Consider the following 16287-nt stretch of genomic DNA (forward strand, 5'->3'; position numbering starts at 1 on the left):
CAGTAGTCTACTTCCATGTCCTAATTACCGTCAGCAGGCTTGATGGACAGTCAAACCATCTGAAATCAAGCCTCAAGAGGACACTGCTCAGTTAACTAATAAAGGCCTAGCGGTTAATACTCTCCTGAGAGGCCTGACAAACCTGTAAATCAGTCTTCGACATCCTTTTATCTGTGTAGTCCACAGTCTGATCTTTACCTGGAGAAATTTTGAGCTGCATTTTGTGCTGTGAGACCTTTAAGAGTTTCCCTGATCCAATAACTGCCATTTGTCAAATGGAAACCTTGTGGTTTGATTCAACCCCCCTACAACCACCACCCCTATTTTCCCTCCACTGAATTCATTATAATTTCCTAGGCTCGACTAATGTGGCTTTGTCTGCACGTTCTCAGTGCAAATGCTCCTTGCATTATTGTGTAAGCATCTCGAATTGAAACATCCGCCTTGTGAAATATTGACTTTAATATCTCATTTGAAAAATTCATGAAACCTTTGATGTTAAATCCATACTCAATTTAGCAAAATGCCACTAAAATATGCAGAGGGGGGCAGAAAACATTATTGTCTGTGCTTCTGTGGAGAAATTACATTTTATGGCTGTTACACCAATCTTTCCCATGTTTTCTTTTACTTTTTTTCCCGTCGTCTGGGGGAAAAAGTGGAGGCGACCCATTAGAGGCAAAATGAAAAGCGCTATTGATTGGTCTCTTATTCCTCCACTCTTTGCCTCATTTCCTAAATGCACGGTAATAAGGGCTTAGCCATGGTGACACACAATAAGCTTTAATGAATGAAACTTTAAAGAATTAGCGAGTGTGTATGTGTGTGTGTGTGATGCTATCATTGGTGGATCCCTTGCGTTTGGCTTTGTTTTGTTTTTGTGATACCTTTTTCATTTAATAAAGCACACGAATGCCAATAATGTTGCAATACAATAAAGACAATGGATGATATATATATATATATATATATATATATATATATATATATATAAAAAGAGGAGACGTTTCTGCATGGTTGGCTGAAAGTGCCGTAAGGAGGGGTGAGATTTTTAAAAGGCATCGTATTAGAATTAGATTTCCTGAGGCTAATTATGATCAAACACAGCCTTTTGAAATGGTCCGAGGTTATGACAGGTAGAAAAAAAGAGCCTTTTAGCAAATGGATTTCCGTGGAGAAGAAAGAGTGTGAAAGGGAGTGCAAAGGAGAGAGTGCAAAAAGAGAGAGTGAGTGGTGCAAGAGAAATGAAAAGACAGACGAATGTTGTGAAATCCACTTGCGTGCTAATAGAGTTGCATTCGCCTTTGGTAATTTGTAAGCACTTTACCCCTGCCTATCGATCAAGCTGAGGGAGGGAAAGAGAAAAAATTACATTGCATTAACATGTCCCACTCTCTGCTGCTCTCTCGCTCTCTCTCTCTCTCACACACACAGACATCTCTCATGATTGTCCTGTTCCTCGTTTCCACTCATATTTTTGAGAAGAAATACCCCCTTTCATCATCCCACTGCATGACAAAGACACATTCTTCCTCATTTACAAACCCTTCTTTCCTTTCATGGTGATGAGCTGCTTTATAGCATTCTATAGGTTGAATTTGGGAAGCTGTGTCAAGACACTTTGATTAAAATTAATTCCCCATGTTCAGCTGCAGCTTAAAGATATAAAGGTTGATCTTGAGATTCTCAGGGTAATGGTTTTGATGGTGGTGCTTTAACTTTTGTATTACACGAAGCACACTTTTGTGACTTAATGTCACTTTGACTGTCGTGTAGAAGTCTGCTGCGGAGCTCGGCCATGTCTGTGCTCGGCAGAAGTGCGCATTGCGGGTGCATATGAACCGCAAAGGGAGACACACTAAGGTTTTGTGGACTTAACAGACATTAACAGACTTTAAAAGGCTTATGCATGAAATGGAGCGGAAAGTGGAACATACTCTATGTGGGCCTTAATTCTCACCTAGAAGAGGGCCTTACTGAGCTCCAGAACAGAATGTGATAGCTTACTTTAAAATTGATTCTAATCTAATCTGATTTCATGAGAAAATGTAACCATTTCACGATTTGTCGATGAAGCTAAACATGAAGGTGGACCCCTAAGGCTCGGTGGAGCGTAAGCAGGTCATATAAAAATGTACAAATGCGATTTTATGAATTCATAACAATTCACCAAAATGTAAACTAGTTCTTAATTGTCACAAGAGTCTACTGGGTAATCCTGTATCTGCTGCTGGTCTTCAGTGGAGTCAGGCCTGTCTTTGGTTTGAGTTGGTTGCTACAGACATTTTTTTTTTTTTTTTTTTTGCTTCTACACAGAAAAGTGGAGACAAATCAATGAGTTTCCACTATGAAAGTATGTTTCTCTGATCTTGTTCATGTTGTTAATGTTGGTCAGACTGTGACAGACAAGCGTGAGAGGGATTCCCTTATAATTAGTTAAATGGGAGTAATTTTAGGAAGTGCATGCTCTCTTGCTCCCAGGTTGTTGATGTGGTGGTGAAGATAAGGATTGTTCATTAGGGAGGTATCTTGTGGGGATTTAAATTGTACAATTCTACATTAATTATTGGTCAGTTTATTTATTTAAGTTTGTTTTTATTTTGATCACTGCCTTTGTGTGGAATAAACTAAACTGTTTACATTTTTTTTATTATTATTTTTAGAACTTCATCTAGGCCCAGTGATTAAAATCGTGACAAAGTATCACATGCCTAGTAGTTTCAATCAAGCCAAACAGTCAATATAGTGTATTTTTGAAGCCCTCATGCAATTGTGAAGATTTAGCTTTCTCCAGCCACATCAACATCATAGCCATATTATCACAGTCACGTTCAGTTTTGACTCACTGTGATCATCACAGCTGTTCATCTTTTAGTTTATCATCACTGTGTATTTAAGTTCCTGCCTGTGTTCTGTTCAGTGTCCGGTATTGTTTGTGTCTCGTGTTTCATGTTGTTTCGCATGTTGGCTTCTGTTTGGATTACTTTAATAAACTAAACTGGACTATGCAGCTCAGTTCACTGCAGTGGCTTGTGAGAGCCAAAACTTTTTTGTTTTCACTGAGAGATTTTGTCATCTTGCACTCACCTGCCCTTACGATGACGAGACCCTGAAGTCACTTTTCTGGATCAGGGCAAACTTCCATCATCCTGTCGACCTTTCAGACACCAAGGACTTGACTGGAAGGAGGCCGTCGTTAGGTGTTTGGAAAGCATTGCGCCCCAATCCAGAGAGCAGCTTCAACTTCAACACCTTCGACCATGGAGGAATCGCAAGTGCCCCTCGCAGACGTTGAGGTTCAACCGCTGCAAACGCTGCACTCAGCTTCCGATGCTCAGCTCCATCGGCCCTCCGTCTGCGCCTGTGGATCCATCGCCCTCGTCGCCATCGGATGACCCCCATATGTCGATAACCAAGCCAGGGTTGGTAACGCCACAGTCACGTTTGTTTTGGTTTTCATGGACTTTCAGTTTGTTGTCATTCATCACATGTGTTCCTTTGTTCTTGTCCTTTGTTCACTAAATATCATCACAGCTGTTCATCTTTTAGTTAATCATCACTGTGTATTTAAGTTCCTGCCTATGTTTGTTCAGTGTCCGGTATTGTCTTGTGTTTCACGTTGTTTTGCATGTTGGCTTCTGTCTGGATTACTTTAATAAACCTTGTGAGTTTAAGGGTACATTTACACAACAACGATATGCTTAAAACGGAGCAGTTTTTCTTTGAGTTTTCTGAGTACAGATGACACCATTGTCAAACTGATCCCCATTCACACGGATCTGCGAAAACGACTAAAAATGCTGTATTCTGCTGCCAGGCCATTAGATTGAGACTGAGCATATAATACTCATATGCATGACATCAGCGTTTCCACAGATTCACGTTTTTGTTGTTTACACGGAGACCGTTTTCAAAAACTTGCACTTTCAAAAAGTTCAAGTTTCAAAAGTTTGGGTTTTCAGGCACCCATAACGCCATTGTCATGTAAATGAATGGCCAAAACACATTAAAAGTTTTACGTTTTTAGTTGAAAACTGTGTCGTGCAAACGGCCCCTTACTATCATCTTCTTCTTCAGCACCTAAGCGTTACACACATAATGAAATAACACATTATATATATATATTTTTTTTTTTTTTTTTTTTTTTTTTTACAGAAAGTACCTGTAAGTACCACTAAGTATCATTATAAATATATCATTTTTAAGCAGCACACTTGCTCTAGGATTTGTGTCAGAGGACTGACCTATTGTCAAGTAATTGGTGACACCTTGAGTCACATGATTCAGTGAAGGGGTAATCATAGTGGATACGGTCAGCTGTGTGTGTGTGTGTGTGTGTGTGTGTGTGTGTGTGTGTGTGTTGAGAACTGTTGGCTTCAGGGTGCTCATCTTGCTGAGGCATGAGTACTGCACCAATTAGTCAGTGCCGGGAGCTGTATGGGACATATACACCTGCACTCCTTCTTTCTCTCCCTGTCTATGTGTATTCTCAGTCCTCTAGTCCATCCTGGTGATATTCCACAGCAGTGTCTGAGTAAAAAAAAAAACCTTTAATGAATTATTCATTCAATTATTCAAGGTTCTTTTTTCTATTTTTTGGTAAAATGAAAAAAAAAAAAAAAAATCCATTATGAAGTAAAACATCTTACTATGATTTATTATGGTAAGCTTACTATCCAATTGTGATTTATATTTTGGGCTGTCAGGTCAGATTTGGTGGGAAATTTTAAGCTTAAAGGTGCCCAAGAATGATTTTTCACAAGATGTAATATAAGTCTAAGGTGTCTCCTGAATGTGTCTGTGAAGTTTCAGCTCAAAATACCCCATAGATTTTTTTTAATTCATTTTTTTAACTGCCTATTTTGGGGCATCATTAACAATGCACTGATTTAGGCAGCGCCGCCCCTTTAATTCGCGTGCTCCCTGCCACATGAGCTGTCGACTATATTACAGCGCATTTACAAAGTTCACACAGCTAATATAACCCTCAAATGGATCTTTACAAGATGTTCGTCATGCATGCTGTATGCATGCTTCGAATTATGTGAGTAAAGTATTTATTTGGATGTTAACGTTTTATTCTGAGTGAATTTGAGGCTGTCCTCCGTGGCTAACGGCTAATGCTACACTGTTGGAGAGATTTATAAAGAATGAAGTTGTGTTTATGAATTATACAGACTGCAAGTGTTTAAAAATGAAAATAGCGACGGCTCTTGTCTCCGTGAATACAGTAAGAAACGATGGTAACTTTAACCACATTTAACAGTACATTAGCAACATGCTAATGAAATATTTAGAAAGACAATTTACAAATATCACTAAAAATATCATGTTATCATGGATCATGTCAGTTATTATTGCTCCATCTGCCATTTTTTGCTATTGTTCTTGCTTGCTTACCTAGTCTGATGATTCACCTGTGCACAGATCCAGACGTTAACTGGCTGCCCTTGTCTAATGCCTTTTAGGGCACCTTTAAATATTTGTTTTCGTTATTCCTTTACATTATATTAATAAACAGAGACAAAAAGTAATAAACCATCAGATTCATCCATGTGAAAAGCAAGGCCAAAACACAATTGACCAACATTGCAATAACTTGCAATATTAAGTTTTGACCACAGATGGCGATGGAGAGGCCAAAATTCCATAGTGCATCTTTAAAGTAAATTTTTTTAGGCTACCAAGTGTTTCGTAACACTTCAATTTGACAGTCCACTATAGACATTCTACTAACTAAGTAACTTTGCAACTACATGTCAACTACCAGTCATCAGAGTATTAGTACACTGTCTGCTTGAAATTCTATTGACTTTACACATGACTTTGCAAGTACATGTCAATTTATTCTACTAACTCTAACCCTAACCTAACAGTTTACTAAAGGTACATTTACATAACAATGATGTACTAAAAATGGAAGTTTTTTGCACTTTTTTGTGTACAGGCGACAACATTGTCAAAACAATCCCCGTTCACAAGGATCTGCAAAAAATTATGTATTATGTATGCCAGGCCAGAAGTTGGCGATGTCACTTTGTAAAGAAACACTAGGCACATACATATGCATATAATGTTACAGTTTTCACAAATTCACGTTTTTTGTTGTTTACACAGAGAAATAACGGTATCATTTTCAAAAACATGCACTTTGAAACCCGTTTTCAAAATTTTGCATTTTCAGGCCCCCAAAACGCTGTTGTCGTGTAAATGAACAAACAAAACACATAAAAATTTTTCTATTTTTAGTTGAAAATGGTATCGTGTAAACGGCCCCTATAATGAGAGTTAGTCGAAAAATAGTTGCAAAGTTACTTATAGTTAGTAATGTCTAAAGTGTACTATCGAAATAAAGTATAACCTATTGTTTATTATTTGTAAATTACACTGTAAAGCTGGATAAGTTCTACTAACTCAAAAAATTTGAGACAACTGATTGGCTCTATTTTTGTAAGCTTGTAAACTTAAATATCATCAGTAAGCATTGCTAGTTTTTTAATAACTTTAAATTACAAATAAACATGAATTTAAATCAAAATATATATTTAGTGTTTTGTTCATCCTGATTTAATGCAACTCATTTTTTTAAGGATAACCTAACCTGTGGGCGGATGATGTGTGTGTAGCCGATACCAATTAGACCAGTCTGCAACATTATTATAAACAGATTAATAATTGCATATATTTGTAGCTTTCAAAATTAAAATGCATGTATTTGGCCTTGAATTGACCTGCTGTCGAATCCAACATCTGGGTATCTGTGTGGAAGCGTCTAAGTGCACGTTCAGTGATGACGTAGTAATTGATCCAAATATGTTTGTATAGCAGAAGTTACCAACAGCCTGCCCATGGTAAAGCCCAAGGAAAACAGATTAATAAACATTATATCCAGCATCTGTATTTGGTGCGAAAAAATAACTTAAGACTTTTCCAAAAGTGTGTTTTTAAGATTCACTCATTTTTGAACTTGTGCTTGAATGAGATAGAGAAAGTTAGATAAAGTGCTGAAGCTAAAAACAGCCTCTCTCAGCAGTGTGTGTTTTGGCTTTGATCACCTGAACATCATTAGATCAGCTTTAAAATAAGATGTTAATTTTCTCTCCTTTTTTCCTCAGGAATCGTTATTGTCTCATTTGCGCAGGGGTGTGTTCATTCTCCATTACCTCCAGCCACCAATTTGCATAATTATCATTCTGAGATGAAGCTCTTTTAACACGGGTAACAGCAAGAATCAGCAGAGTCTGGGTGAAAAGGATGTGTTTGGAGGAAAAGTTCTCAGATGTTCTTATATGAACACACTGATCAAATCTAAATCTAATTAATATGCCTTTTAGCACTGATAGCACGACCCGATGATAAATTTATACAGTTTTGAAGCATTTTTACTTGAGCTTAACCTCCTCCCCGCACCCCCACATCATTTTCAACATTTTCACTTCATTTTATTTTGTTCCAGAATGGATGATTACCTAGAGATATCAAGCCAGGGGAGGTCAGATTTTGCTGAACACCTTCAAGCTAAATGTTTACTTCTTTTACTGAACAGATACAGTGAAAATAATAATAATAAAAAAACTGCTACAGTGAAGATTAATTATGTTTTTAAAAAGCAAGGACATCTAAAATTAGTAAACTTAAAACTTATAGTAAAAAATATTAAACATGTAAAACTTAATATTTCATTTAGATGACTTTTAATAGCCAAACTTGGCTCTTCTGAATATATGATTCTTTTTGTGATCATTTTTATATGATCTCTAATAGTTAATAATAAATTTCAATCTCCGTGACATCTGCTTGCTAAAATATTTTAATTTCAGCCAATATAAGACCAAAATGGGATTTTTGATATCCGAATAGGCAGTCACATAATTGGCTTCAGATATCTAAAAAAAATCATTAAACAATTTGAATTCATTGGAAACTTTTTTTCTCTCCAATTTTAAAGATGATAATATCTTTTCCCTTTCAGTGACAGATCAAAATTAACAACTACTCAAATGTTTATCTCAGTTGTGCAAATAATACAAAACAAGACCAGAAGTTTCCTTTTCCAGAGTATTTGAATATGTGGTGAACCCCTATTTCATTATTTCCTTACACTAATTACTCTCTTTCTTCTTCTTTTTCTTCTTCTTCTTCTTCTGACTGGCCTACAGCTGCCAGTTCAGCTGTCAGTTTCACAGCCAGATGACTCAATTATATTGTGGGAGCAGCAGCTTTTCAGGGAGGAAAGTGTGATCTTCAACGGCGGTATGGCTTTGAGACCATTTGGTAAGAAATGCTGGGGAAAATGGCCGCAGCGCATTAAAGGGCCCTTCATTAGTTGAGGTACATTAAGACTCCTAGAGGCTCACCACTCTCCTGAGCATAGACGATAACATTTACACACACAGTCTCCACACAAAGTTAATGAAAACGCTTGCCATTGACTTGTGTGTGTATGTGTGTGTGTGTGCACACTGAGAGGAAATAAGGGGCTAGAGTCCTGGCAGAGGCAATATCAAGCATGAGTAATTTACAGGGTTTTGGCTGTGTGGTATTTCTGTTCTCAGGCCTGTTAGAGATTTGTCCAGCAGATAGAGCATATATAACTGATAGAGAGGAAGAGAGAGGGAGGCAGAAACTCAAAGCCTGCAGATAAAAGTCAATGTGCTCTTTGTTCAAGTGGTGACTGGTCTAATGTTTATCCATCATTTAAGGCATGGACAAGAGGAACTGTTAAAGACCCCATGAAATTGTGGCTTTTAGTCCATGCATGTTAGCTTTGAGGTCAGCTATATGCTAGTGTATACTAATGGTCACTTTTTGCAGATTTGGACATCATGCAGTATGTAGATAATTTTACATACATTATGGTGACCTTGACTTTTCAGTCATGAAAAAGATGAACACAAAGACAAAAATGTTTGAATATCATAATTTTATATGAAATGGTTTGACTGAATTTGTCAAGGGCCTGAAAAAAAGCTATTGCCCCTTTCATCTCAGTAGATTTCTGTGACATTTTTCATGTATGCATGTACTTATTTAATAATCATTAGTACAGTGTTTAAGAATTGAGAAAAAAAGAGAAAAAAGCAAATATAAATGTAATTTGTCAGAGTGTGGTTGAGGCAAGGATGGGAGAAGAAGAAGGGAGCTGGATCTAGGTTTGGTTTCTTTAACCAAATCAAAATAACAAAAATACTCAGGCTTCTCAGCAATCTCAAAAGGCGCGACTGGAACAACCACAATACATGACAAAGAACTGGACAAAGAACAACTGAAAATGAGGGATATAAATACACAGGGAAACACTAGGGACTAAATGAGATAATTAACAAGACACAGGTGTAACACAAATCAAAAACCATGGCAACTAATTAACAGGGGAAAAGGAAGCATGAACTGACACAGGAAACTGAATTTGCTGTTTTAATTTATTGATTATAGGCTGATGGTATATCAGAGGCATTTTGAGATGATATTGACACCATCTTTTTTCGTATTATTGTCCCTGGTGTTACAGTCCTTCATAAATCTATGAAAAATGATATATATATATATATATATATATATATATATATATATATATATATATAATTTTTTTTTTCTTTTTTTTTTTTTTTAGAAAGACCCTGAATCATATTGCTCTACATTTTTGCTCCATAGAGTAAGATGTCCCTCCCCCTAATACCACCAGCAACAGGCTTGCTCCTGTAGGTCCTGTTCCAACTGGGGCACTTTGTGAGAACCTGTAGTCTTGCAGACTTGCAATAGTCATCATTCAATTACATTCATTTTGCTCTTGAAATGTCCTTTTGGCTAGCTTGCACTGATTTGGACTACTTTCGTCTATACTGTATTATGTTACTGAAGTGTGGTAGTGTTTGGGACAGGGCCCATGTATTGCAGCAAATCATGTTTCATGGCTGTGACATACTGTAACTGTCTATTTGAAATAAAGTCAAGTCATCATCATTTATATAGCCCTTTTTGCAAAACTGATTGTTTCACAGCAGCTTCACAGGGATAATATAGGGAAATTAATGGACAGAGATTTTTTGGCTTTACAGCAGCTCTAGGAAAAAGTTATTATCGAGCTAAAGTAAGTTTTTGATTGAATCACTTCCGTTGTAAAAATCATTAATTATTAACTTAGGGGACACTTAAATGACACTTTTTTAACTGATAACAGAAGACTTTTAATGCAGAATACAGAATTATTAGTCATTTCCGCTGATCCATGCGAACTGGAATCATTTTGATAAATGATTCCTTTGTCTTTAATGCTTCCTTCATATACTATCTTAATTATTGTAAACACAAGTTTCGTAGTCAGGAATTGGACATGAACACACACTGAAGCCATATTTACTACTGAGAAACTTGAAATTGGAAATGGGCATGCCATAAACTTTAAACATAACAGAGGTGAGAATGATTGTTGTTAAAGTAGTGCATATACAGTATACAGTATATTCCATTTGAAGCATGTTCTAAGTTTTTATAGACAACAAAAGCATGTATTTGACCAAAATTCCAGAATTTTCCGCAAGCGGATTATCTAGTGCAGTGAATCTAATATCTTCAATACATTTTGGCTTTAATAAGATTTCCCCAATAAACAGGCATCGATAAACTGGGTGTGATCCATGATCCATATTCTTTCCAACAAGAAAGCACTTGAACGCATCAAACTCATAATCATGACTTCAGAAGTGGGAAGTAGCACATTTCCGATAGCATGTGAAGGCAGCATTTGGTATTTCGTGGGATTATTAAGATTCAGTGATGACTGCCTGTCTGTATGTATGTGTGTGTGCATTAACACCACTTTGCCTGGCATTATGGCTGCTCCACAGGACAGTTACCCTGGCTCTCTCTTCCGCTGTCTCAGCTCAAAGCCATCCTCCTTCCCTGGGACAGCCTCCCACAGAGGGGCAGATGCTCTCATTTTACACACCAGGAGTACCACTCCACCCACCCCCCTCCAACCATAAAACACACACTCTAATGATCATGAAGTCAGACACCTCACACATTGATAGGTAACTGCATAGGTATGAATTAGATATTGAAAAAAAAAAAAAAAAAAAAAAACTAAAGCATGCCTCTCTCTCTCTCTTTTTTTTCTTCCTTTTTTTCACCTTCAACCTCGCCATTTTCCCAATCACTCCATGTAATATGGACTGGAAGATTATGTATGGCTGTGTTCACTGGTTACCTGGTTGCCTTAATTTTGAGTTCATTGAAATTAAAAAATTTAGTTAATACAATGAAGGCGATTGGCTTAATCAACAGAAACTCAAAATATTATGTTATCTGAACTACAATAATCTAAGTTGATTTGACAAAAGAAACAAATGTTATGATAAATCATGAAAATATTTTTTTTTACAGTGTTGCTCAATAATTATTTATCATTTCCCCATTTTAAAATAAAAGTTGAAATTAAAAATTAAAAGAATAAATACAGTTTATGGTGTTATTTGCTCACCTTCATGACATATCTTATTATTGTTTTTCAGTGGAACACAAAAGGCCAGTTTTTTTTGAAGAATCATTATGCAGCTCTTGCCCCAAAGTATCGTATTTGACTGCGCTGTACAGTACGTCTTGTGAAGCTTTATGATTGTTTTGTGTAGGAAACGAATAAAATGTTATCCACTAAAAATCTTCCATTCTACCAAAGCTTGTGTCTATCCCACAGTGTTTTAGAGACCAAGAGAGTCAGTAGTCCATAGGGTCAAGACCTAGACCATAAGAGGGCCGTGTTCAATACAAAACAGAGACCAGAAGAGAGCTGAGTCAAGACTCAAGGACCAACACCAAGACCATGAAAATATGGTCTTGGTCATTGTCATGGATTTGGGCGCATGTGGACTCAGTCTTGACTTGAACTCGACCCTTTTCTAGTCTCAGTTTTCACTCAGACTCGAATGAGCTGGTTTTGATACAATACTAATATCCCATAATTGTGAAAATCAATGGCACGTTGGATTAATAAATAAATGCTATCATTTTATGGACATAAATATTGTTCCAATTGGTTACTTTATGGTATTTTATGGACAGATGTAGTCAGTTGTACTGTGAATGTTAGATTCTTCAAAACTATCTACTTCTATGGTCCAAGGTGAAAAAAACAGTAATAATGGCAGAATTGGATGTTTTCATTCAAACTCCCGGTCTTCATATATAAGTTATTAGCAGCACTGAGATCTACAGGGGATGATTTGCTCCACACACTGTGTTTCAACACTTTATTAATACTGCATGGCTCTGGCTCTGTTCCTCTGTCTATTGTCCTGTCACTCTGGACTCTCAGCTCTGAGGTCAGTCTCAAACACAGGGTCAGACCTCCACAGACGGCTCAGCATAGCCTGAGATCTGCAGAAAGCCTCAGTAGGGGTGGATCACCTACAGATTATCACCCCTCTTTCCTCTAGAAACATTATCTGTGAGTCAAACTAAGTTAAATTGCCACCTTTTCCTCTCATTCTCTCGCACTTACTCCCTTTTACTGTGGAAAATGCATTTTATGTTTAATTCTTGGACTAAATAAGCCACAGTCCAGATGGATAGGTTCTTGACAGTTATGAATGAGGGTCTGGCTACATTAAGGCAATGAAGTGGGAATGGGAGGAGAACGGAAGGGGGGAGTAAGGGGATTGCAGATTTTGAACTAAGTTTGAATAAATCATCATCAGAGGCATTCTGGCTACTCAACTGGAAGCCCCGGACCTTTGTGACCATGTGACCTCTTGTTTCCCTGGCAACTGTAGTACTCTACATTCTTCAGAATATTAAAAGAATTTTGGTGGCAGTAAGTTTGCCTGAGAGCAGTGAACTGGTGCCCGGCGTGATGAGTCTACCCCTCATTAGAGCGCCCAGCCTCGGCGGGCTTAACAGAGCTACGTCTATATCTTGTGGTAATGAAGACCCCGCAGAGGCTGAGAGGAGAGCGAGAGAGAGAGGGAAACAGAAGGCAGAGGGCAGAGGAAGGGAAAGTCAATACTAGAACTCATGCAGTGAGAGGTAGTATCAATTTTCTGGATTATTAATTCAAATTCGCATCCGCAGACTGCTTCAAATTAAGAGAGCTGCAGATGCCCTCTCACGCTCTGGCGAAATTATAATTTAAAGTATTCTGTTTCGGACGCTCAAATTAGACGGCCCAGTCAGCATGCCGTGGTCCTTCCCATCCTGCTAATGAAGGCACATACGCAATGAGTGGGAACCGAAAGAGATCAAAACTACACCTGTTTCACCACAGAGCTGCTTACAGAACTCGGTTTTCTGTCTGGCAGCAAAACAAGGGCTCTTTGTTTTGAACCGACAAGAGGAGGGGAAAAAAGTTGACTGTTGAAAGGTGGGATTTGCAGCTAGGTGTGAAATGTAAGGGTCCCACATTAACTGCTGAGGTAATTATTTTTCTTCTTTTGCATAAACAGTGTTTTTCGGAAAGTCATTGATGGCTTTGGAAAGTCATTTTCGTGATTAAAAACCTGGAGAGAGACCCGCATCATCAACTGGAACTAAGTCCTCTCAATTACAGAAGCCAGCAGTGAAATGAGAAGCAGGATTGTGTTCTTGAAAATGACCAGCATTAGATTCTAAATGGGCATGAGAAGTTTCATCCTTGGGTTGGATACTTTTGTCAGGAAGGAGCTCATTTGAGAGATGAAGCCATGGGCTTGAAGGGCAGGCTGGTGTCCAAGGATTGTTAATTTTGGGGGCAAGCAAGGTCATGTCAATTTCATTTCGGTATCATGAGCATTATTGTTTTACCTTGTGCACAGGGATTTGAGTTGGTGACCTTAGCACTCTAGAGATTACGTTTTATTAGAGTTATGCGTCCATTATCCTTCAGCCTGAACATGAAATGATCACAATCTCATTAGGCATTAGGCAAGTGGCTCATCCAATCAGATGATGATGATTTTAATAACCGTATGAATCTCTTGTGCTGATGTTGAGATAATATTAGCTCTGGCATCAAGTAAAACCACACCAAAAGTGGTTCCCGTACAAAATAATAATCAGGATTTACAGCCAGCTGACTATATGTTGTATGCACTTTGTGAAACATCCAGAAATTCAGTTGATTTATTTAAGGCCAGCATTCATCAGGCTGATCCATCCTGTCTGCCCTAATAACTTGAGAGGACACATTGGCTTGCGCTCGGAGTGAGTCAGTATCAATAAGTGACAAGCAGGTGGAGCTGTGAGCAAAGTTAAACATGTGGAAAACAGCACAACAGCTCAAGTCCACTTTGATATACTGTACAGAGTGAAGATGAAAGGCAGATGAAAACGGGATTGAGGAATGTGTCACTCCGGGAGTACCTGGTGGAACGGGTCAGGTTTGGTGCTTCTTCCGAGATTTCTGCTGCACGTGTCACTTTGAGACATTTACCACAATCTAAATGCTCTCTCTAAGCTCCCTGTGTACCACAGTCTGATTCAATTTGCTTGATTTGGATCTGTATCCCTATCCAACAGGCCCTCTTCATTTTTATCCCCTGCAATAGAAGGAGATGAAAGAAAGGGATTGAGAGAGAGGATCGACGGCAATCAGGAGATGGCAATAATCAGAATAATTTGCTGCTAGCATTGTACAAGAGCGTGATTGTGTGGCATTGCGCTGCGCCGTGTTTGTACGGCTTGTCATTTTTTCAATTACTCTGGCTGTGGTTAAATGCTCATTTTCAGTTGCCCTGCCTGAAGCTAGAACACTGAGGCCCATTAGGGCCCATGCTCCAGCCTCTCTCTCATTAGTTTTCCCCCGACGAGTGGCGTTTGGGAGAAGAGCCTGAGACCAGTGCTCTGGAAGGAGGTCAGCGTGGAGCTGTGGAAACAGGACACCGCAGACATGAGTGGTTAGATTGCAGAGGAGTTGCTGACCCCACTGCGTCCCATCCATGCACTGGCACCAAGGACACATCATTAGAGAGTAGTGTGACCTTCAGGGCCAACATAGCACAAAGCTCTTAATGACCGGGCCAGGCCTCCCTTTTCTCTCTCAGAGCCCGCCTGACTGCACGATCCTCTAAACAAGTCACATGGCAATGAACATCACGGAGACCCAAAACCAGTGAAACCAGCCATGATGACAAGACCATCTAACAGCCTAATTTATCATATTCTTTCATGTTTGGCTGTTAAAGGGAATTGGTCTAATTCAGTGGATTTCAACGAGGGGGCCTGAGCAAACTTCCAAGTTCCAACTTCCAACGTTTAAAATAGTCTATGATTGTAATTGAAATAAAAAATAAAAAAACTTTATTTAAATCAAATAAAAACAAAAAAACAATGAAAATATATATAACATGAAAACATGACATGACATTATAAAACTTGATAGAACTGCATAAATTGAGTGGTGTGTGTACCATAATACTGTGTTGAATTGAGAATGATTTTTAAATACCAGTTCATTTCCTGAATTTGAATTGAGGTAGTAAACAGGATTACATTAAAATGAAATTGAACTGAAATTAAACTGAAATTCATGTAACTGAAATAAGTTTCATTTTTAATTAGAAATTGAAGGTTGGTTGAGACAAATGACAGATTTTGTTGGAAATACTACCTAATATAAGTTTGGAGTTAATTTATATATAGTTTTTATACTATAATTATAATATATAATGTAGGGCTGTCAACGATAAAATGTTAACGCATGCGTAATTCAAAATCCTTAAAGGGATAGTTCACCCAAAAATGAAAATTATCCTATGATTTACTCACCCTCAAGCCCTCCTAGGTGTATATGACTCTCTTCTTTCAGACGAACACAATCCGAGATATCTTTAAAAATATCCGTAGTCCTCCAAGGTTTATAATGGTTGTGAATAGTAGGCCAAATTCTGAAGACAGAAAAAATGCATCCATCCATAAAAAAATGAATCCATACGACTCTAGTGGGTTAATAATGGCTTTTGAAGTTAATGGATGCGTTTTTGTAAGAAAAAAGTCCATATTTAAAACTTTATAAATTCAAATAACTAGCTTCTGGCTGATAACCGTACACATACTGCGCAAGAGGAAGAGCAACCTCTGACCTGACGCGATGACGCAATGACGAACACGGAGGTGCAGAGGAGAGAGCAAAACAAAACACTGGCCACAAGTTAGAAGTTTAAAACGAGAAATTTCTAAGAGAAATGTCGGAGGATTTTGATATAAGAGAAGAGGAGCTTGAGTTTGTTGCCCAGCTGTATTTGTTTGAACCGCAAGAGGCATCTAAGCTTACGATACTCCTACATCCTGCATCATACATCGCGTCAGAGGATTACT

The sequence above is a fragment of the Megalobrama amblycephala genome, linkage group LG8, assembly GCF_018812025.1.
Source record: "Megalobrama amblycephala isolate DHTTF-2021 linkage group LG8, ASM1881202v1, whole genome shotgun sequence".
NCBI classification, from domain to species: Eukaryota; Metazoa; Chordata; class Actinopteri; order Cypriniformes; family Xenocyprididae; genus Megalobrama; species Megalobrama amblycephala.